Source organism: Herpailurus yagouaroundi, unplaced genomic scaffold (genome assembly GCF_014898765.1).
Source record: "Herpailurus yagouaroundi ecotype Mexico unplaced genomic scaffold, PumYag 182, whole genome shotgun sequence".
Taxonomy (NCBI): Eukaryota; Metazoa; Chordata; class Mammalia; order Carnivora; family Felidae; genus Herpailurus; species Herpailurus yagouaroundi.
Window position 1 is genome coordinate 17,926,858 of NW_024412413.1, and position 24,638 is coordinate 17,951,495.

The following is a 24,638-nucleotide window of genomic DNA, read 5'->3' on the forward strand; positions in this document are numbered from 1 at the left end:
AGTATAGGTCTCTGATTCTCAAGAAAGCTACCTTCAATCTTTGAAACTGCAGGAATGGAAGTTACCGCCTAGAGGGAGAGTGTAGCAAGGGAAGAGTGAGGCAGAACAGCATCCCAAAGAAGCCAATCTTTCAAGAGGTAAAGACCAAAAAGGAGGCACTCATGAAGGAAATGGAGAATGAGGAGCCAGAGAGGTCAAAAGGGAACCGGGTGAGGGTGATGTCAAAAAAGCCACAGGTGAAGGGGGTTTCACAGAGGCGGAAGTGGTTATCAAAGCCAAAAGCCATAGAGAGGTCAGATAAGAAAAAGACAAGTGTCTTGTTGGATTTGCAAATTAAGAGGTTATCAGTGGCCTAGATTAACAGACTCAGTGGAATGGGAGAAGGAAAGCCACAGAAGATCAAAGTGAGTAACAGGGAGGGGCAGATAATGTGTATAGTCTATTTTTTACAGAGCCTCGCCCAGGAAAGGAAAGAAAATACAGTGGCTGCAGGGAGAAATGGATACATGGCAAGCTGTTACTATTTTGCATGGATGAGACGAGCATGTCTGAGGGCCCCAGAAGGATGCAGTTGAAAAGGAGAGCCTGTAGGAGCAATAGAGATGTCTTAATCAGTTTGGGCTGCTGGGGCTGACTCAGTCGGTAGAGCATGTGACTCTTGGTCTCGGGGTTGTGGGTTTGAGCCCCACATTACGTGTAGAGATTACTTGTAATCTTGGAAGTCCAAGATCAGAATGCCGGCACAGTCAGGTTCTGGGGAGAGCCCTCTGGCAGGTTGCAGACTGCTGACTTCTCGCTGTATCTTTATATGATAGAAGGGGGTGGGGTAGCTCTCTGCAGTCCACCCTCGTGACCTACACACCAAAATACCAAAGGCCCCCACCTCCTAGTTTCATCACCTTGGGGGTGAGGATTTCCACCTATGAATTTGGGGAGGAGGGCACAAATATTCATAGCAAGAGAATATGTCACTTGGAAATGTTTTCTGTTGCAAGTAGCAGAATATTCAACACGGAGGCTAAATGATAAGGCTGTTCATTATCTTGCACAAGAAATCTGGGGTAGGTGGGTCCAGGATTAGTTCAGTAGTTCAATAGTGTCACCGTTCTGGTTAGTGGCTCTGAATTTTTCTTGGCCTTGCCTTTGTGGTCATAAGAAGGTTGTTGCAGCTCTGGGCATTATGTCCTCACATAACCATGCCCGAAGATGTAAGGCAGGAAGACAGCCAGGATGGGGAAATAGAACTCTCCTTTTACAAGGAGAAAAAGCATCTTGCCTGGAAGGCATCTGGCACACTCACCCAAGGGTTTCATTGGCCAGAAGTAGGTCATTCAGTATATTAAGATTACATTCACTATACTGACAGAAATACCAAAACAATAATGGCTTTAAAAGCTTATATTTATCCCATAGAAATGAATTTTACAGGTAGCAGTCCAAAGCTGGGAGGCATGGCCGCTGTATTTCACCAAGTCCTCACGAATTTGTAGACTCTGTGGATTGGAATTTGTGGATTGGAATTCCTCCTTCCAACTCATGGTCCAAGATGGCTGCTCCAGCATCCGCTATTGAATCTACATTCCAGCCAACAGGAAAGAATGAAGGAAAGGAATATTCCCTTCTCAAGAATACATTCTGGAATTGTACATGTTATTTCTGCTTACATCCCATGAGCCAGTATTTGGCCACAAGGCCATGACTAGTTGAAGAACGTCTGGGAAATGTAGTTTTTATTTGGAATGGCCATGTTCCCAACTAATGTTCAAGGTTCAGAAAAAGAAGAGGAGAACAGACTTTGGGGGTCATCTTCCAGGAGGGTAGCTACAGGAGTTTGGGAAAGTAGTTTTGTTTTGTTTTGTTTTGTTTTGTTTTGTTTTGTTTTGTTTTTTGAAGAAACAAGCAAAGGAGAACGAAGTGGGAAGTGAAAGGTGCTTGAGCCAACCAACCAGGCCTGCCTCACGGAGGATTGACACTTGATGGAGCAGGATGCTGAAGGATAAAGAAACGACGGATTCAGAAATATACACAGGGGCACCTGGGTGGCGCAGTCGGTTGAGCGACCGACTCCAGCTCAGGTCAAGATCTCACGGTCCGTGAGATCGAGCCCCGCGTCGGGCTCTGTGGTAACAGCCCAGAGCCTGGAGCCTGCTTCGGATTCTGTGTCTCCCTCTGTCTGCCCCTCCCCCACTCACACTCTGTCTCTCTCTCTCAAAAATAAACATTAGAAAGCAAAGAGAAAACCAACTCTTCTTGTTGGTTTTAAGTGCCTAGGGAAATGAGAAAATTAGTAGACCCAATATTTTATTTGTTATCCTGTAATTTGAATCGTTAGAAACATTGAGAATTAAATGTTTGAGTGTGGGGGTTTTTGTTTTGTCTTGGTATAAAACTCAATCGAGGGTAGTTTGAACAGTGCTTACCTTCCTGTCTGTCATATAACTTATTGTACAGAGTGAGCATTTTTTCCATGCCTTGGCAAACTGTCATACTCCTTTCCAGATTTGGATCAGCTTTCTGTATTTTATTCTTTGCACTTCCGATGTCATGAAATATCTTTGAGATGACAGGTGATTTTTTTTTTTTTATCCATGTCTCTTCCCTTGGAACATCTTCATTCTTTCCTGCACGGCTACTGTCTGCAGTTATGTTCATAAATTTACCCTTACTAAATTCTTCTGCCTGCATATCCAGAGTAGAATAGTGACAGAGTGACAATGTCATCCCACAGCCAGCTGTTTCTTCTCTATCTCCATTTACCTTTGACTTGAACTTCACTCTCACCACTATTGCTTTTTGTTTCCTTGCTACACTATTATCTTTGTTGGCAATTCGATTATCCTTTTTTTTTTTTTTTTTTTGTAAATATCACAGGTGTTTACCACTGGGAATGAAGGAGACAACATGACCACATGCTTTGTTGTCTGTGCATAAACTGAATAACAAATTCCAGTCATCTATTGACTGGCTGACTGACAGAGAAGTGACACGATTGGTCACAGATCATGATTTGGATCTGTTACCTGCATAGTCATTTCATGGACTAAAAAGCTAGCAGCAAAATTTGTACTTAGGCAAGTACTCACAGTTAATGTACTCAGGTAACAGATTTGAACGGTGAACTGTATTGTTGAGGGCCTGATGTAGGAAACCAAATGATTGATACTTGAAATTCGTGCTGTCGCCATGCAAAGCAAGGGCTATGCTGCACATAGGTGGTGTGTGACATGTAGTTAGCACTTAGTACATAGTAGATTGTTTTATTTGCATCATCTTTGTCATTTTCGTTATATTACTACTACTTTTACTGTTCCTTCTGAGCTGCAGGCCACTGAGGAGTCAGCCAGGGAGAGAGGGGCTGGTGCCGGGAGGTGGCAGACGGCTCTGTGTTCTCAGCCAAGAGTGTAAATGGCCACGTCCAAAGGATACCTTAATCTCGACTGAGGACTCAGGCCAAGGGCTTATTGGCAGAGGTCTGGGGAGGAGTTCTGGGGAGTGCCAGTAGGTGGGCAGGACTCAGCAGAGAGGCAGGGCAGGCACTGCTCCTGAGATGAGAGAAGCAGATGGTGTCTGAGAGGTCTGTTCACAGATCGCAGGGCTCCAGCCACGGGTCTTGGCTAGGGCTGTGGCCAAGGCATGGGAAGGGCAGCTGGCAAGAGCAAGGCAGGACTCTAGGCCAGGTAGTGCCCACACCAGTTACCGGAACAGGCAACTGGTGCGCGAGTCGAGGAAGAAAAGCACTCCTCTTGTGCGAAAGAGGGCGAAAGAGGCCCGTTGCAGGTGCAGTGGCTGTAGCTTGGTAACAGAGAAGAGCCCGGAGTGCCTCCTCTTGGGACAAGAAGATGACCCATCATTGAGCCCCATCAGGAAAAAGTGAGGGAGCCGAGGCTCCTTTTAGTTCTAGTTCCTGCCCCACGTGGGTGATCTTGGAGCCCATCCCTGGGAGACAGAGGCAATAACAGAGGCTCTCAGCCTGACCCAATGTAGTGATTCATTGCTGCTATAGATTGCTTCTTCCTTTCCTTCTAGTCCTTCTATCAGCCTTAACAGATTTTATCTAAGACCTTATCTATCAAGTAGTACACTCAGCCAAGGCAGGCCCTTTGGGTAAGAAGGAATGACGAACATCTGACTCTCAACTAATACAAAGTAAACACGGAGTGAAAATGACTCAGATATACTTTGTATCAACTAATGATACCACAAATGTAAGATGCATACAAATCACATAGGGCTGCTTGTGGGCATATAACTGAAACCGGACCAAAGTGATGTACCCACATGATGGTTTATTTTCCTCATATGGTTAGATGTTTCAGTGTACTTCGTTCACAGCTGCTATGGTGACTCCCGGTGCCATCGGGGACTTAGGCTCCTCCTATGCTCTTGCTCTGCCCTCCTTAACATGTGCTGGGCTGCTGAATCCTACAACATCAGGGGAACCTACCCACATTGGGCAAGGATATTTTCCATTTCCTTCTATGTACCTACTCTCCACTCTTCTTCAACTTGTTCAGTGTCCTGAGAGGCTGACTTAAAGACAATATGTCACTGGAGCTCCCCTGCCCTCTGATTTCCAGTAGAGTTTGGCCAGTGGGGGGCACCACCAACAGGAGATTGTAAACTTGGGGTAATTAGCCTTCTAGTCGCTTTCTTGTGATCGGTGCAGGCTGCTCCTTTTCCAGTCCTGGAAACCCCTCCTTCCCTTGCCCTCCAGAGTTACAGGTGGTCATAGCTCCCTAACTGCACCCTTTCTTAACCTGTGTTTCCTTAATACCGACCTTTCCAAATAATGCCCTTTTTTCAGAGTCTCCACCATTAGTTTGGAGAGAGCCATCTGTGTCCTGCCAGTGCTGGAAGCCGAGCTCCCCAGCCTGCGTGGCAGGGCCCGGGCTGTGGACGGATTGGTGACTGCAGGGTCACCACCCACAGTGAAGCTTCTTGTACTCCCGCTTTTAGGTAATTCGGCCTTAAAACTACCTGGGGTGTTGTCTGTTGGGGAATTGCCCTCGGCAGGCCCCCTGGGAAAAGAACCATTAGGGAAGAAAATAAGGTTCCGCAAGAAATTGTGCGGCCTTACGTTTAGCCCTTGCCATCCCCTATGGAGACTCCTCTACTTACAGGAAGGAGAGCCTCATGCATTTGCCAGCAAAGAGGGCCTGTATAGGAGAGACGTATGGATTTTGAAAGCCTCACTCCAGGAACTAAGGAGTGTATCTCTGGGCACAGGTGACTTCGACCCCTAGGCCCACCTGGCCCCCTGGAGGCATTCCAGATGATGACTAAACCTAGTCGGTTAAAGTACAGAATGGTTCATTGGTTCCTAGGTGCGTTGTGTCTCTGAGAATGTATAAGGTGTGGGTTTTTAAGGCCCTCTTGGCCCCCTTCCTGGCACCTCGGACCCAGGCGAACACTTTTGTCCTTCAAAACCACGAATGGTTCAGGGAAACAGCTAAGAGGTCATGTCCCTGTAGCTGTTCCACTTGAGGTGTTGAGAGATAAATGACAATTCGTGAAAACAGCAAAGTAAATACTTTATAAATTATAGATAAACATAGATACATAATAAAAACAGTAAGAGACCTGTATCTCTTTCTGGTCTCATTTCTTCTCCCAGCGAAGCATCTGTGCACACAGTGTGGAAATCAAGGTCGTAGGTAGTAAGCCTCTTGCATCCTTAGAACATGGCCCACTGGAAATAAAGGAGACTGATTCCAAAGTTGGAGACAGTAAAGTGTCAGAGAGAAAGGGTACGAAGAACAATCAGAGAGATTTGGGTCCACGTGGAAGTTAATATGAGTAACAAACAGAGCCTATGAAAACAACATAATTATTATTTCAACTGTGAGTCTCCCTCTGGACTACTTTGGTTGTCATACTCTCCGAACCTGCTTATCCACCAGCTCTCACACTGTGGCAGGCATTCTGCTAAGTGGATCAGAGGTACAAAAGGGGGAGAAAACCCCGTCTTTGGAGGAAACCGGGAGGGGCAGGAGTCAGTTTGGAGGGCTTTCCACCACGATGCCGTGGGACACGTCTGATGGACTGTCCTGCTGCTCCTAATGGCACATGATTTTGGAAGGGCAGGGGGAAGCCCTGAACCAGGAAATACGTTTGCCCGAGTGAGAGCCAGGAGGACTGGAGCAGGAGTGGTTGATGGCAGTACTCTGTGCTGCCACGGAACCTTCTCACTCCCCCCAGGTGATCCGTGCATCCAATGTATCTGCCACAACCAGAGACGAATACGTCACAAGCATGTCTGTTACCTAAAACACTGAGTAAAGTTGTCCCATAAAATAGAGTACATCTCCTTGAAGTGAAAAGAGGAATAGCATAATGTCAAGCCTGCTTCAGAGAAAAATGACACACTTCCTGGATTGTGTGAGGGCTTCAGGATAGGAGGATGTAAGGGAACACCACCAGGGCAGCAGATAATTCCCTACCCCTACGAACAGTGACGGGACAGCCAGGTAAGTGGAGAATGCGAAAACAGTGGATGTGGTTTAACCCTTCGAGTTGCAGCCACAAATCCTGGTACAGTAAAACCTTGGTTTGCGAGCACAATTCGTTCCAGAAACATGCTTGTAATCCAAAACACTTGTATGTCAAAGCGAATTTCCCCATAAGAAATCACGGAAACGCAGGAGATTCGTTCCACAACCCAAAAACATTCATATAGAAATGATTACAATACTGTAATATGATACAAAAAGTAAAGAAAATACAAAATATAAAGACAAAGAAACAAATTAACCTGCACTGACCTTTGAAAGCCTCCGTGGCTGGTGAGGGAGGCCTGGGAGAGGAGGGTTATTGTGCAGGACGACTTTCACTATCACTGTCGATGTCACTACTATCTATTGGCTCAATGGAATCTTCTTCTGCATGGGGGCCATTGTAAATGCTCGCATGGATGTTGACTACAGTCCAGTGTTAACAAACTCTTGCCGTGCACCGTATTTAATGGAACTGGCAATAAGGCAGCAGAGGAAAGGGTCTCTCTCTGTCTGCAGGCAGCCTGAGCTAGGAGGAAGCAAAGCATTCCTAAGCTTACTCTTGGATGGAAAAGCAAAGGCCTGTCTTTGGTGCTTTGAAGTGACAAAAAATATACTAGTGCCAGTTGTGGGCACCTTCCAGTGTTCCGGAAAATCACTGATTTCTGCCAAACACCGTGGCCTGAGACCAAGCATCTGAGCAATCACCCACAATCTTGCAGCGAGAGAGAGAAGAACCATTGGCTCAGCTGTGATCATGTGACGTTCAGCATCACGGACTACTCGTATTGCAAGACACGGCTCTGTATCAAGTTAAAATGTATTAGAAATGTTTGCTCATTTTGTGGAACACTCACAGAACAAGTTACGGTCTAAGGTTTTACTGTATTTGGAACACGCCTCAAATAAGAAGCAGGTGAGAAGTGCTGACAGGCATTCTGGTCCTGGCTTCATCACCAACTTGCTTTGGGAACTTGGACTTTAACATGCTCAAAGCCTCAGTTTGCCTATCTGCAAATTGGGGCCAACAACATCTGTTCAACTTACCTGACAGCAATGTTACGAGAATAAAAACAGAAGATGTGCGGTTGCTTTGTCAATGTCCAAAGTTCTGTACAAATGGAAGCTATTCCAGATATTCCCTCTCCAAGCTCAAGTCTGAAAAAACAAACACTAAATCCTTTAGAGATGCCTGTTTAATATAGTAGCCACTTGTCACATTGGCTATTGAGCACTTAAAATGTGACCTAGTGCAACTGAGGAACCGACTTCTAAATTTTACTCACTGTTAATGAATTTAAGTTGGGACACTGGTACTGGATTCAGTTATTGGAAAGCCATTAAGTATATTTGCAACATCCTGAGTATGTGAGCCTACTTTTTAAACTGTAAATTTTGTGAAATCTAAATACATACCAGTCTGTGATGAAATTTGGTCTTTGAATTGAGATGTGCTACAAGTGAAAATACACACCAGATTTCAGACTTAATGCAAAAAAGAATGTAAACTATCTTGTTAATAATATTTTAGGGATGCCCGAGTGGCTTAGTCGGTTAAACGTCTGACTTTACCTCAGGCCATGATCTCAACGGTCCGTGAGTTCGAGCCCTGCGTGGGGCTCTGTGCTGACAGCTCAGAGCCTGGCGCCTGCTTCAGATTCTGTGTCTCCCTCTCTCTCTGCCCCTCCCCTGCTTATGTTCTGTCTCTCCCTCTCTCTCTCTCTCTCTCTCTCTCTCAAAAATAAATAAATAAATAAATAAATAAACAAATAAATAAATAAATATTTTACATTAATTACATATTGAAATAATATTTTGTATATATTGTTAAATAAAATATTAAAATTTTATCTCTTTGTACTTATCTTTCTTAAAAAATGTTTTAATTTTCTTTCTTTAATTTGAGATAAAGGCAGAGAGAAGGAACAGGGAAAGGACAGAGAGAGAGAGAGAGAGAGAGGGAGAGAGAGAATCCCAAGCAGTCTCGCCACCATCAGCACAGAGTCTAGCACGAGGCTCGAACCCACAAACCACGAGTTCAAGACCTGAGCCGAAACCAAGAGTGGGACGCTTAACCAAGTAAGGTTAAGGTGCCACCCAGGCACCCCTGTGCTTACACTTTTTTAAATTTAAATTTTAGTTAACATTCAGCTCAATATTGTTTTCAGGGGTAGAATTCAGTTACAACACATAGAATTCACTTACATACAGTACCCAGTGCTCATCACAAGTGCCCTCCTTAATACCCATCACCCATCTAGCCCATGCCCCACCCACCTCCCTCCATCAACCCTCAGTTTGTTCTCTATCATCAAGAGTCTCTTGTGGTTTCCTCTCTTCTCTTCCTCCCCTCCCTCACCTCCCATATATTCATCTGTTTTGTTTCTTAAATCCCACATACAAGTGAATCATAAGTTATTTGTCTTTCTCTGACTGACTTATTTCACTTAGCATAATACATTGTAGCTCCATCCACATTGTTGCAAATGGTAATATTTCATTCTTTTTGATGGCCGAGTAATATTTCATTGTGTATATACACCACATCTTCTTTATCCATTCATCAGTCCGTAGACATTTGGGCTCTCCTCATAGTTTGGCTATTGTTGCTAATTCTGCTATAAACATTGGGGTGCTGTACCCCTTTGAATCTGCATTTTTGTGTCCTTTGGGTAAATACCTAGTAGTGCAATTGCTGGGTCATAGAGTAGTTCTATTGTTAGCTTTTCAATGAACCTCCCTACTGTTTTCCAGAGTAGCTGCACCAGTTTGCATTCCCGCCAACAGTGCAAAAGGGTTCCCCTTTGTCTGCATCCTTGCCAACACCCGTTGTTTCTTATGTTATTAATTTTAGCCATTCTGACAGGTGTGAGGTGATATCTCATCATGGTTTTGATTTGTATTTCCCTGGTATCTTTTTTTTTAATGCTTAGCCCAGCACCTGGCACATGGTTTTTCTCTCTTTTTAAGTTCATATATTTATTTGTTGAAGTAACCTTACGCTCAATGTGGGGGCTCAATTCACTACCCAAATGCCCTTCCTACTGAGTCAGCCAGGCACTCTCTCTTTGTACTTACCTTTTTAAAAAATATTTTTAATGTTTTTGTTTTATTTTTGAAAGAGAGTGAGAGTGGGCAAGGGGCAGACAGAGAGGGAGACACAGAATCCCAAACAGGCTCCACTGAGCTGTAAGCACAGAGTGGGACACGGGGCTTGAACTCATGAACCGCGATATCATGACCTGAGCCAGCGTCGGATGCTTAACCAACTGAGCCACCCAGGAGCCCCTGTACTTACCTTAAAGTGACTTTTAGAAAATTTAAAATTACATGAGGGCTTGCATGATGTTTCTATTGGGAAATACCACTTTAGAAAGAACCAGTGAGCAGGGGATCTTCACTTCCTTGTAGGAGCTAAGGACAGAGGTTGCGGAACTAAATTCCATGATCCCAGGCAACGTGCTGGCACCATTTCCTGGGTTTCTGAGAATCAATAGCAGAAACTGAACAGCCCAGAGCTGGGTGGGGTTGAGTCCCTGCCTGATTCCTTTCCATGTTCAGGCTCAAAACACGCCATCTTAAAACTTCTGTTGCTATTATTGCCTTGGTAGAATGAGACCATAGCTGTTAGCTGGGCTTTAATTTGGGGACCACAGCATTTTAATGACTGGGACATTTCAGGAGAAACCAGTGGCTGTGAAGATAGTCTTAAACTCAGTGTGAACTTAATTCTTCCACTTCTGCTCTTGCAAAGTTTACCTTAGGCCCATCGTGTGGTGGAAATTCACCCTCCAAGAGTCTGCCCTTCTCCAGTTTTGAATCGTTTCCTCCAGCACTGCCTTGTTTTCGAAACGATTTGCACGCAGATTGCCGGAGGAGGATGCGAGAGGAAGCCCGGGCCAGGCGAGGAGCCGGCCTGCCAAGCACATCTGGAAGTGGTTTCAGGGGCCGCCTCACCCGGCAGCCAGCGCAACACCCCGATTCCCAGCTGCTTCGCGCGGGGGTGGAAGAAACCCGAGCCGCTCCAAAGTCAACGCAAGCAAAGGGGGGGTGTTGGGGGCAGGGGCAGGCATCCTCTCTTGGAAACGTAATATTGGCCTCGGGGCTCTCAGCGCTTTGGGCTTTCCAATGGGATGTTAGCAGCAGCTGAAGCAGCCCGGGGGCCAGCCGCGAGCGGAACGCTCTGCCCTGCAGCTCTTCTGGACCGAGGCGCCCGCAGCCTGCCCTCACCGTTCACCAGGTAAACAGAAACTGGCAAGCCGCGCGGCGGCCTCTCCGTTGCAGCCTGGCCGGCCTGCAGCGGCCCTTTATTTCGCTATAGACTCGAGGACGTAAATCAGAGGTGGCCTGTCCCACGAGAACTTTGCTTACAGGAGCTCCCAGCCAATGTTTGTAGCATGCAGAGGAAACTTTTTCTTTTCTTTCTTTTTTTCTTTTTTCTCTTTCTTTCTTTCTTTCTTTCTTTCTTTCTTTCTTTTTTTTTTTTTGCCATTGCAGCAAACCCAGGATACTCAGTGTGCAAGTTGTTCACGTACTGGCTGGACTGTTTTTATCCAGACCTGGGTTGAACCCCCTTGTCCAGTGTGATTTACTATTTTCATCGTATTTTAAGCATGGCAATCAGTGGTTAGGTAGGATGGGATAAATGCTAGTATTTAAATGCAGGTACATTTCTGAGCCACAAAAGATTTCAAAATATTATTTTCTTAATGTTTATTATTTATTTTTTGAGATAGAGACAGAGTGAGAGTGGGGGAGGGGCAGAGAGAGAGAGGGAGACACAGAATCCGAAGCAGGCTCCAGGCTCTGAGCTATCAGCACAGAGCCTGACGCGGGGCTCGAACTCACAAACTGTGAAATCATGACTTGAGCCCAAGTCGGATGTTTCGCCTAATGAGCCACCCAGGCGCCCCTGAGCCACAAAAGATTTAAATGAGCTGTGATTCACATTTTCAGAAGCTGTCATAGGAAGCTATTCATAGGTTCCCCATTCTAAAAAAGGAATTGGTAGTTGTGGAAGTCTAAGTGAGGCTTATTTATAAACGCAGTAATCATAGTGTTTGGGTTCAAAATACTTTTTTAACATTCAAAAACTGTCTTGTGCTCACTTTATGAATGAATGTACACATTGGATAAGCCTGATATAGGCTGATATGCAACTTATGGTATCAGTTAAGGAGGAATAGTTAAGGGGATGCCTGGGTGGCTCAGTCGGCAAAACATCTGATTTTGGCTCAGGTCACGATCTCATGGTTCCTGAGATCAAATCCCGCATCGGGTTCTGCACTGACAATGTGGAGCCTGCTTGGGATTCTCTCTTTGCCTTTCCCCCAAGCACGCACACACACACACACACTCTCTCTCTCTCTCTCTCTCTCTCTCTCTCTCTCTCTCTCTCTCAAAATAGACAAACATGAAAAAAAATTTAATTATAAGAAAAAAGGAATAGTTAACACAAGAGTAAGAAGAGAGAGAGAGGAAGAAAACACGGTGCTAGTCTTCTAGTTGTTTGGCCCCGTGTCGTTAAATATCCAAAGTGACATTGGCTGGTTTGTTTTGTCTTTTCCTCCACGTGTCTTCACATTGCATTTCTGTGCAGCACCCATTTTGGGTTTCACATTTCTGTGCAGGACGCATTTTGGGTTGCACAGTGGACTCCGGCCCTGCGTCGAATGCAGGTACATGTGGGGCAGGGCAGCAGGGAGACCATGGGCCCTGGCTCCAGGTCACAGAGTCAAATCTGCGCGTTGCCACTTAACAAGCTTTATAAGCTTTGACTCGGAGTAGTTACTTGTCTGTGCCTCTATTTCCTCATCTGGAAAATGGGAATTAAGTGACATTGTGTGTCTAAAGGACGTAACACAGCATCTGCAGAGTAGTGAGGCCTCGGGGAAGGTTAGCTTCTCGGGTGGTGCTGATGATGACCGTGGTGATGACGAAGTGACCACGCGTCCTGTGTTGGGTGGCAGCCCAGCATTTGGCAGATTGTTCCCTCTGATAGTCCAGTCTCCCAAGTGTTCCTCACTTCCTCATGTTGTTTCTCCAGGGTCCTACTTTCTTCCCTCCTCCCTTCAAACACCTCTCTTTCTTTTCTTTTCTTTTTTCTTTTTTTTTCACCCAGGCTCTTTTTATTTCTTCTTTGTTCTCTTTCCTTCCCGAGAGAAGTACAGCTCATTAAGCCATGGTTCTCATACTTTTCATTTCTCATTGCCAGGGAGCATGATACTAAATACTTCTTTTATTTCAGCATTTCCCAAAGAATGTTCTGAAGAACATAGTCCCATGGGGAAGATGCATTCGGTGAACCATATCACACTCTGAGAAATCCCAAGGCAAAGTGGCATTTTAAAGGTCCTGAGAAGTCCTGCAGTAGAGAGATCTGCTTAAGGTTGTTTGACACAGAAGTTCCCAGTTGACCCCCGAACCGTTTTACCACATAACATTGATTAGCGCTTTTCAGAGCACACTCTGCAATATCCTCCTCTGGCCCCGTTTGTTTTCACTTCAGCTCCCCTTGTAGACGGACATCCTCCTTCACACCTCCCCTGGCAAACACCCAAGCAGACGTGGTGTCCTTCCTTCCTTAGGTCAGGACATGAGCTCGATCGCCTGTGCCATATTGATATCTAGAAAATCTGACCTGAAGCGGCCAGCTGGGATCAGCAGTTTTTCTGCAAAGGGCTGGAGAGGTGGCCACGTAAGCCTCACGGTCTGCATTGCGCCTACGCAGATCTGCTGTTGTCGTGTGAGACTGGCCTTAGACAACACATTAAAGAATAAACCTGCCTATCTTCCAAGAAGACTTTATTTACAAAAATCCCCCCCCAAAAAACAAAACAAAACAAAAAAAACAGTAATGGGCAGGATTTGGCACAGAAGCCAGAGGTTGGGGACACCTGCCCTAAGGCCATTTTGTGCAAGAATGCGTCGTTCCAACACAGGAGAAGGCAGAAGAGACCCTCCACGCACTGCACCCTGTCCCCTCTGGCTCCCCTGTCTTTGGGTCCATCTTGACTGAACCTTTCATGCCAGAGCAAACAGGTAAAAAGGCCAGAGATGTTTTGTCAGAGGCCAAATTCCTGAGTCCCGATGCTGTCCTTTCCCTTTTCTTCAGGTGAATCCCTGCTCTTGTCCTGTTCGTGGCTCTGTAGGTGGCATGGGTTGAGGCGAAGTGCTCTACTGGTTGCTTTATGCCACGCGTGAACCCCAGGGGTGAAGGTCCCGAGGGGTGAAGTTAAATCACGGAGCTTACATCAGATGCTTGACCCAGGATGATTGCAATCAGCAATGGAAAGCGTCGGCTCTGAAGATGGTTAGGAATGTGAGCTCAGAGCCAGACTGCCTGGGCTCTGCAGCTCGTTAATTGTATCACCCTCCCTGAACTTTAGTCTCCTCGTGGGTGAGTCAGGGATAATCACTTTACGGGTCGTTGTGAGGACCGAATTAATGAACATATGTAAAGGCTGTTGTGTGAGTGTCACCTATTATTACTATAGGCTATTTAATTAAATCTGCAGCGCAGCCCCAGTGTGCTCATGAGGTTTTGTAAATTGCCCAGGATTGCATCGCTAAGGAGTAGGGCAACAAAGCCTGTGATATTTCCACCCAGGTAGGTGCCCTGCCAGATTTAAACCACTCAACAGTAACTTGAAGGAGCCCCCCTCTTTTACCTTTCCTTCTGGTTTCCATGTTCTTTCCTTTCTTTTTCTTTCTTTTCTGGTGATGGCTTTAGATTCCTTCTCAACTTAGCAATACTGAAAGTCCTTACCAACTGATTAGAGCTGGCATGTAGAATAACACTTAGGGGCTCTGATTTTTGAAATATATTTCTGGAGTCCATCCCACTTTTGCCTTTTCTTCCAAGGCAGAGCTCGGTCACTTAGCTACTGCCAGGTCTTAAAACATTCTTTCCAGATTTGGCCATGGGCCCAAACTCTTTGGCATCTGGTAAAATAGCTCCCTGTGAAAGGTCTTCAGGGGCCCATTTTTATTATTTTTTTTAATTTTATTAAAAATTTTTTTCAATATTTATTTCTGAGAGAGACAGAGCATGAGCAGGGGAGGGGCAGAGAGAGAGGGAGACACAGAATCGGAAGCAGGTTCCAGGCTCTGAGCTGTCAGCACAGAGCCCGATGCGGGGCTCGAACCCAGGAACTGTGAGATCGTGACCTGGGCCGAAGTCGGATGCTTACCCGACTCAGCCACCCAGGCGCCCCCCCACAAAATGTTTATTTATTTTTGAGAGATAGAGCGTGAGCAGGGGAGGGGCAGAGAGAGATGGAGACACAGAATCCGAAGCAGGTTCCAGGCTCTGAGCTGTCAGCACTGAGCCCGATGCGGGGCTGGAACCCAGGAACTGGGAGATCACAACCTGAGCTGAAGTCGGACGCTTAACCGACTGAGCCACCCAGGCACCCCCAAAAAATGTTCATTTATTTTTGAAAGATAGAGCGTGAGCAGGGGAGGGGCGGAGAGGGAGACACAGAATCTGAAGCAGGCTCCAGGATCCAAGCTGTCAGCACAGAGCCCGACGTGGGGCTTGAACCCACAGACCGTGAGATCATGAGCTGAGCCGAAGTTGGACTGCGCCACCCAGGCGCCCTTCAGGTGCCCATTTTTAAACTTAACGGACATTGCTCGGGTCCAGACCAATTCCCTAAACGCTCCTTTTCTTCCTAGTCCCAGGCCCCAGGACCTTGGCCTTTTTCCTCCGCCCTTTGAATGTGCCGCCATCCCGTCCCCTGCCCAGGGATTCTTCTCTCCAACACTGGCTGTGTGGCTCCATCTTCCTTCCTGTCTTGAGGACAAGCCCACAGACTCCTTAATGCCAAAGGCTTGGCTATCTACTGCTGCAGAGAAACCACGACACAGAAAGTCACTCAGCCTAGGAAAACTTACAAAGGACCAGGGGACACAGTTCCTAGGGCTTGTTGTTTTGACGGTGGGTAAAAGGCTGGTAAGAAGACCAGAGCCCTCTGCTTTCATTCCTCGACTAGATCCACAGTCCCTTCCTTCTGGCTTTTTTCCTTAGTAAAGGCATGCTGCCCCCTTTCTTCCTGGTATTGAAGAACAGGGCAAGAGCCCCTTTCCCTTTCTTCCTCTCTCCTGTTTGTCACTCATTCATTCTACACACATTTGTTGAGGCACACAGAGGCGGGCAAGCCACAGTGCCTGTCCTCAGTCACCTCACAGTCTAGTGGAGGAGACAGGCACACTCATAATATGAGAACAGTTCTGAGTGCAGGGATAGGGACAAGAACGAAGATCAGGGGAGCAGCCAGGCAGGGTAATCAAGTAAGACTTCCTGAAGGAGGTGATGCCTGCATTGAGTTTTTAACAAATACGTAACAATCTACTGGGGAAAAGAGGAGAAAGGGCATTTAAGGCAGAAGGGACTGCATGAACTGAAGTTCAGAGACAAGGAAAACATCGACTGGGTGTGGAGGACAGTGGATGGCTGGAGACAAAGCCTCAAACAGTTCAGCTTGGACAGAAGTCATGGCACGGAGGACCTATGGACATCTTAAACTCCAACCTTAACCTTCCAGTAATGGATTTCCAGTGAAGGGCTTTAGGCAGGACAGGGACATTCAGAGTTGTGTTTAATTTTTTTTTTAACTTTATTTATTTATTTATTTATTTATTTATTTATTTATTTATTTATTTTTAAAAGAGAGAGAGAGAGAGAGAGAGAGAGCAAGCATGAGCCGGGGAGGGGCAGAGAGAGAGGGAGACAGAGAATCCCAAGCAATTCTCTGTGCTGTCAGCGCAGAGTCCTACATGGGGCTTGAACTCATTAACTGTGAGATCATGACCTGAGCCGAAATCGAGTCAGGCACATAACCGACTGAGCCACCCAGGTGCCCCAATCTGAGTTGTGTTTTAAGTCAGGCAAAAGAATTCTACAAGACAACTGAACTTGATTTTTTCCAAAAAAAAAAAAAAAAAAAAAAAAAAAATTAAGGTCATGAAAAATAAAAAGGCAGTGTGGGTGGGGGAAGATTGATTAAGAGTAAAAGAAACTAAGGATATGACAAGCAAACTATAAAAGATGATGTCACAATAATGGGAGAAATGTGAATATGAATTATTTATAAGATGTTATTACATTAATGTTCTTGTTCCTGGAGGTGATGATGGTGTTGTAGTTATGTAGGAGGACGCCTTTGTTTTTGAGAGATGCATGCTGAGATATTTAGAGGTCAAGCGTCATGGTGTCTGCCCTATATATGAGAGAGAAATAAGAAAGAAAGTAAATATGGCAACAAGTTAGCAATTGATGAATCTGATAGAAGGTATGTGAGTGCTGATTCATTCTTTCAACTTTTTGGTAGACTTGGATGTCTCAGGTAATAAGAAGAAAAGGAAAGTCGACCAAAAAATTAAAGGTGCTGTGTGGGACACCTGGGTGGCCCAGTTGGTCAAGCGTCTGACTTCGGTCACGATCTTGTAGTTCGTGAGTTCGAGCCCCTCATCGGGCTTGCTGCTGTCAGCACAGAGCCTGCTTCAGATCCTCTGTCCCCCTCTCTCTGTCCTCCTCCCTCTCTGTCCCTCCCCCTCTCTTCCCCACCTTTCAAAACTAAACATTTAAACAATAAAGGTCCTCAAACTGCATGTAAAATTAGTTTAATGTGATTAGCAAACAACAAAAAGAATCACTATGTTATACCGGTGATAGATTGCGGAAGGGCAGGGGGCCGAAATTCTGGAGGCACGAAGGCCAGGTGGCAGGTGATTGCAGAGTCGATGAGTGGGTAAGACGAGGCAGAACAGAAAAGGGATGGGCTAAGAACCTTTTAGGGGTTGAAACTGTAGGCGTTGGTGGAGTGAATGAGCCATCGGGGAGGAGGTGAAGGGGATGCCCAGAGCTCAGCAGAGGAGGGCTTCTGGGGGGTGGGGGGACACCGATTTCAGTGGTGAACAGACGGGGTTTGGGGTGCTTGTGCAGCTCCGGAGGGGAGGGGCCACGTTCCTCTCTTCAGTCTAGAAGTGGTTTTGAGGGTTTATAGTGCCGGGCACTTGTGCGAGACCCATGGCAGTGCACAATCAGGCATTTCCTGCCTTCGCGGAGCTTATAATCTGTCTTCGGGAGGCCGGACGATAAACCGTGACATAGGCAGCTGCTGAGGGGAAGTGATACATGTATGGCTGGGGTGAGGAGCTTTTGATGAAGACTCTGAGGGACATGAAGGAGCTAGCCACATGGATATCTGGGAGGAGTGTTCCAGGTGGCAACAGTAGCATTCCAGGTGGAGGGAACAGCATTCCAGGTGGAGGGAACAGCATGTGTAAAGATTTTGAGGTAGGAGAATGTCTGGCTAGGAGGCCGGTGTGATCATGTGATATCTTGGAGGAGGTTATAAGGACTTGGGTTTTTTGCTCTGAAGGAGACAGGAGGCCTTGGAGGGTTTGAACAGAAAATGACATAACCTGACTCCTATTTTTTTTTAAGTTTATTTTTATTTATTTATTTATTTATTTATTTATTTTATTTATTTATTGAGAGAGAGAGAGAGAGAGAGAATCCCAAGCAGCCTCCGTGCTGAGAGGGCAGAGCCTGATACGGGGCTTGAAGCCACAAACTGTGAGACCATGACCTGAGCCAAAACCAAGAGTCAGACGCTCAACCACCTGAGCCACCCAGGTGCCTGGCAACCCGACTCCTATTTTAAAATTTTTTTTTCAACGTTTATTTTTATTTTTGGGACAGAGAGAGACAGAGCATGAACAGGGGAGGGGCAGAGAGAGAGAGGGGGACACAGAATCAGAAACAGGCTCCAGGCTCTGAGCCATCAGCCCAGAGCCCGATACGGGGCTCGAACTCCCGGACCGCGAGATCGTGACCTGGCTGAAGTCGGACGCTTAACCGACTGCGCCACCCAGGCGCCCCCCGACTCCTATTTTAATAGGCTCACTCTGGATGCTTTGTCGAAAATCAGCTAAAAGGAAACAAAAGCAGAGCAATTCAGTCAAAGGGTGATGGTGATTGGGCCACAGTAGAGGCACTGCCGAGGGCAAAAATTCTGGGTATATTTTGAAGGTAGGACTGACAGGACTTGTCGCTGTCTGTATGGGCGGAGTGACCAACAGAGAGGGCTCAAGGATAACAGCAACATTATTTTTGCTGGGGCAATTAGAAAAATGAACTTTCCGTTAACGGAGTCGGAGAAGATTAGGGGTGGTACACATTTGGGGGTGTGGATATCAGGAGCTCGGTTTTGGACAGGTGGACGTCCCCAGGTGGATCTGCCCCATGGGCAGTGCATTTTAGGAGTCGGGGTCCACAGGACGGGTTGGGGCCGTAGACAGTCCTCTGGGAGCTGGCAGCATGTAATGGGATTTAAAGCCGTGAGACGGGATGAGGCCTCCTAAGGAGGGAGTTGAGAGCGAGAAGAAATCAAACACGGAGTCCTGAGGCATTCCAACATTTAGAAGCTCAGGCAATAGGGGGAGCCAGCAAAAGAGACCGAGGATGAGCCATCAAAAAGGTTCCACACAGGGTGCTGGGGGGCTCAGTCGGTCGAGCAGTTGAGCGTCCGACTTTGGTTCAGGTCATGATCTCACAGCTCATGCGTTCGAGCCCTGCGTCGGACTCTGTGTTGACAGCTCGGAGCCTGGAGCCTGCGTCTGATTCTGTGTCTCATTCTCTCTCCGCCCCTCCCCCACTCTGCCTCTCAAAAATAAATAAATGTTGGGGCGTCTGGGTGGCTCAGTTGGTTGAGCCTCCGACTTCGGCTCAGGTCATGATCTCACAGTTTGTGAGTTCGAGCCCCGCCTCGGACTCTGTGCTGACAGCTTGGAGCCTGGAGCCTGTTTTGGATTCTGTGTCTCCCTCTCTCTCTCTGCCCCTCCCCTACTCGCACTCTGTCTCTCCCAAAAATAAACGTTAAAAAAAAAACCCAAAAAACAAGACCAAACAAAAAAGCAAAGAAAGGTTGCGGACAAGCAGGGGAGTGTGGAGCCTTGCGGGCTGTGCCCAGGACAGGATGTGCACAGGACAGGACATGTGTAAAGGAGAGAGAGCCGGCAGGTGACGTATCTCCCACGCACCCGGGCCTCTGCAGCACGGGAATGAGTCCTTTGGTGCATTTCTTCACACACAGGGACCGTGTTGACCCACAAGATGATGCTCTGCCCCCAAACATGCCAGTTTCTCTGGGCCCCAGGTCTCTGCCTCCTATTCTACGGGGTCTTAGGATGCTCCCCAGTTGTTCCCTGAATCCCGAGCCCAGTTTTCTACCTCTTTACAACTCTGATGCCCCTACCAAATCCACGTAATCGGCTCATATCTAGGAGCTGCAAATGTTTCGTGGGCACCTACTTGATCTCTTAGAATGCTTTTGACTGCAAGTACCAGAAACACCAATTCACAGCAGCTTACACAGAAAGTGGCACCATCAGACATGAGATGAAATTGCGAAGAGGGAAAGGATGCCAATCTTTACAATGTCATATTTAAAAATTTTTAATAAAACAGGCTTTCTTTTGGAAGTACATGCTTCTCAAAGACTCCACTCCTGCCTTCTATACTAAAAACTGCCCAAAAGTTTCCTACAAGAATCTGCTTCAGGAATTTCTCTCCTTGGCTTGCTGCTGCCATGCCTTGCAATTCGATGTGCCGTTACGAGTTTCCTGAAGCCTCTTGTTTCATTTATTTATTTATTTTTTCAATGTTTTTTATTTATTTTTGGGACAGAGAGAGACAGAGCATGAACGGGGGAGGGGCAGAGAGAGAGGGAGACACAGAATCGGAAACAGGCTCCAGGCTCCGAGCCATCAGCCCAGAGCCCGACGCAGGGCTCGAACTCACGGACCGCGAGATCGTGACCTGGCTGAAGTCGGACGCTTAACCGACTGCGCCACCCAGGCGCCCCTCATTTATTTATTTTGAGAGAGGGAGAGGGAGAGAGAAAGAAAGAGAAAAAAACACGAGCGGGGGAAGGACAGAGAGAGAGGGAGGGAGGAAATCCCAAGCAGGCTCCACACTTTCCATGCAGAGCCCGCCATGGGGCTCCCTCTCAGGAACCCCGAGATCATGATCTGAGCCGAGATCAAGAGTTGGACGCTTAACCGACTGAGCCACTCAGGCGCCCCAACCTCTTGTTTCGTTTTAAAGGGATTTTCAAATTGGCAGCATGCTGGATGGGAGAAAGATGAGCCCCCTTCTCAGATGAGCCAGCCGGATGATCTTTCTGCTCCTGGCCTGATCTCAGCTGTTACAGTAACCGAGCACTCAGGGGCAAGCAGTCCAAACTCGACTGACACCCCATCAGCACACAGTGCCGTCACCTGCTTCCTGGGGTAGCCCGAATGGCCCTCGAGGGGCTCCAGCACCTTGCGGTTAAAGAGCATAGGCTCTGAAGTCAGAGAGCCCTAACTTCAAATCCCTGCTCTGCCCTTTAGTAGCTGTGTGATTTTGAGCAAGTTACTGAACCTCTCTGAGTCACAATTTCCTCATTTGAAACCTGGAGAGAGCAATATATCCACCTGAAATGTGTAAGAATTAAAGGAGATGGTATACCTAAATGGTCAGCACAGATTCGGGTGCAAATTAAGCTTGCAATAAACGGTAGCTATTATTATCATCTGGCCCCTGCAAATCTCTCCCCATATGTGCACATGATTCTGGCCACAGGGAATGTATTTGTAAGGACTCTTGTTTGCAAGAAAGTAAATGTATCGTTTTGACTAACAGGGTTGCCCAGGGAAGAGCTGGCATCAGGGGCTCAGGTTCAGATCCTTTTGACCTTCTCCTCAGTCTCTCTCCCCTACTACCAGATGGCCTTTGTTCATGGACTGGGGAGGAGGGGGCCTGTGGCCAAAGTCCATTCTATGCTTACATCATCTTAAAGAGTTAGCTGAATGCATATCATGTAAAATCATAAGTGGATAAAAAGTACCTGAAATCAATATCCAAAGAATCCTAAGTAATGTGCTGCTTTGACACGATTCTTTCCCAGGCGTAAGAGGGGAAGAGGACAAGGGCCAGTGCACATGCACCCTGGGTGTTCAGCCTAGAGCCTGGGAAAATAAAAAGGATGTTATAGCTGGTTCTTTACAGCGAATTAAAGACTTGAACCAAATTCCTATTGAAGAGTTTCCCAAGATCACTGCCAACAAGTTCTCACTTGTTGTTGATTCATGAGGGAACCCTGGGGTGCTTGGACATCCCCCCCCCCTTCTTGCTTGCCTCCCGTAGGCTCTCTCTGTCCATGTTGCTGGTTTCTAAAGGTTATTATTCCGTTTGCTGACTGCTGCCTCCAGTCAAATGTCAAGTTCAGAAGTTCCTTTGAAGAACCGTAATTAAGAAGGCTCAACTTAATTTTAAAATAAACTTTGGGTTTTCAACACAAATTGTTATTTATAGCAAATTAACTTTTTTTTTTTTTTTTTTTTTTAAGACAAAGGAAGTCAGTTGCCTGCTCCTGGGTGATTGGCAAAATGCTACAAAGAAGGGAATGAAGATATAAATGTGACATAATTTTATTTTAGATTTCTAAGCTGAACTGAATTTTTAAAATAATCTAAATTATTTTATAATCTAACTGTAATCTAAATTCTGATCTAGGGGCGCCTGGGTGGCTCAGTCAGTTGAGCGTGAGCGTCCGACTTCCACTCAGGTCATGATCTCATGGTTTGTGAGTTTGAGCCCTGCATCGGGCTCTCTGCTGTCAGCACAGAGCCCATTTCAGATCCTCTGTACCCCTCTCTCACTGCCCCTCCCCCTCTCTCAAAAATAAACTTGAAAAATAAATATAAATAAATACATAAGTAAATTCTAATCTATTTTTATAAGCTAAAATTCTAACAGCTAAACTTCATTTTCTTCATCAAGCCTATGTTTTTATCCTCTGCTTCTCTTTATGCCACTGCTTATTCTAATGAGTATAGAAAGTACTGTAATAACCATAAAGATAAATTGTGAACCGCGAAAGCCAGGAAACAAAGTTGTTACATGCATTTTGAGGAAAAGGGTGTGTTAGCTTCCTTGGATTTCAGAGCACAAAATACTCCAGAATACTGTGCAAAGATAAGATTTGAATTTGGGGAAATGTTCACTTGACACTTTTTCATGATGTTTCAGCCCTTGTTTTGCCTCTGTGTAAGCAGGGTGCTACTTTGAGAACATTGTGGAATGTTTGAGTTTTTAGCCACTGACAGCTGTCCAGATCTACAATCGTTATAGGAAGCGTAGGAGAGAATCCTAACCTTTGGCTGAGCCCTCTCTCCTTTCTTTGGGACACACAGACCTCAAGATTCAAATGCCTTGGCAGATCTCAAGTGTCCTTTTGGACACTCTGAAATTGGAATGAATTTTAACAAAAATAATTAGTTCGGTGGAAAGGACTGTCTTCCCAACAAATGGTCCCGGAACAACTGGATCTCTATATGCTAAAAAATTAGGGGCGCCTGGGTGGCACAGTCGGTTAAGTGTCCGACTTCAGCCAGGTCACGATCTCGCGGTCCGGGAGTTCGAGCCCCGCGTCAGGCTCTGGGCTGATGGCTCAGAGCCTGGAGCCTGTTTCCGATTCTGTGTCTCCCTCTCTCTCTGCCCCTCCCCCGTTCATGCTCTGTCTCTCTCTGTCCCAAAAATAAATAAACGTTGAAAAAAAAAATTAACCCACAACTCACGCCATATGCAAAAATTAACTCAAAATGTAGATGTAAAATATAAAACTACAAAACTCTCAGAAGGAAACACAAGGGAAACTCATCACGGCCTTGGATTAGGCCAAAAGTTCTTAGACATCACATGAAAAGCATGATCCATAAAAGAAAAAAAATCGATGAATTTGACATTATCGAAATTAAAAACTTTTGCTCTGCAAACTTCACTGTTAAGAAAATTAAAAGACAAGTCATGTCCTGGGGAAAGTATTTTTCAAATCACATATCCAACAATGACTTATCCCCAGAACATATAAAAAACTCTCAAAACTCAAAAGTAAGAAAAGCGGTGATCCAATCAGAAATTAGGCAAAAAGCAGCGCCTGGATGGTTCACAGTCAGTTAAGTGTCTGACTTCGACTCAGGTCGTGATCTCGCGGCTCATGAGTTCAAGCTCCACGTCAGGGTCTGTGCTGACAGCTCAGAGCCTGGAGCCTGCTTCAGATTCTGTGTCTCCCTCTCTCTCTGCCCCTCCCCCATGCATACTCTGTCTCTCAAAAATAAATGAAAACATAAATAATTTAAAAAGAGAAATTAGGCAAAAGATTTAAGCAGACACTTCACCATTGTATTAGCCAGAGTTCTTCAGGGAAACAGAGGCAATAGGATGTATACGTATGTAGAAGAGATTTATTATAAGAAATTGGCCCATGTGATTATGTGACCGACAGACCCAAGATCTGCAGTGTAAGGTGGCAAACTAGAGACTCAGCCGGTGGTATTGCTCCAGTCCCCTTCTGAAGACTGAGAAGCAGGAGGAGCCGTGAAGTGGCTCCAGTCTGATGGCGGCAGGCACAAGACCCAGAAAGAACATGTGTTTCCGTTTGAATCTGAAGGTAGGAAAAAGCCAATGTCCCAGTTTAAAGGCAGTCAGGCTGGAGAATTTCTCTCTTAACTCAGGGCAAGATCAGCATTTTTGTTCTATTCAGAGCCTTAACTTGTTAGATGAGGCCTACTGGCATTAAAGAGGGCAATCTTCTTTACTTAATCTACCACTTTAATATTAATCTCATCCATAGGCTCAGGTCAGTTAAGAATCCAGCTTTGACTCAGGTCACGATCTTGTCGTTTGTGAGTTTGAGCCCCTGCATTGGGCTCTCTGCTATCAGTGCAGGACCAGCTTCAGATTCTCTGTCGTCTTCTCTCTCTGTCCCTCCCCTCTCTGTCTCTCTTTCTGTTTGCACTCTCTCTCTCTCTCTCCCTCTCTGTCTCAAGAATGAGTAAACATTAAAAAAAATAATATTAATCTTATCCAAAAACATTCTCACAGGAACACCCAGAATAATATGCGACCAAATACCTGGGCACTTCATGACCCAGTCATGTTGACACATAAAATTAACCATCACAAACATATACAGATGGCAAATAAACACATAAAAAGATGTTCAACGTGGGGCGCCTGGGTGGCGCAGTCGGTTAAGTGTCCGACTTCAGCCAGATCACGATCTCGCGGTCCGTGAGTTCGAGCCCCGCGTC

At 46.1% G+C, this 24,638-nt stretch overlaps 1 protein-coding gene across 3 annotated transcripts in view; it reads left to right on the top strand.

Annotated features, from left to right (window-relative positions):
- The first annotated feature begins 10,287 nt into the window (after nucleotides 1-10,287).
- Nucleotides 10,288-24,638, top strand: part of GLT8D2 (glycosyltransferase 8 domain containing 2) — a 46,810-nt gene continuing 32,459 nt past the window's right edge. The window contains exons 1-2 of one of the 3 annotated variants that reach the window (XM_040491046.1): nucleotides 10,288-10,731; nucleotides 15,171-15,432. The gene's annotated coding sequence lies outside the window, so the exon portion shown is untranslated. Of the gene's footprint in view, nucleotides 10,732-14,040; nucleotides 14,101-15,170; nucleotides 15,433-24,638 lie in introns of those variants that run through there. The other 2 variants (XM_040491048.1, XM_040491047.1) reach the window with 2 other exon arrangements.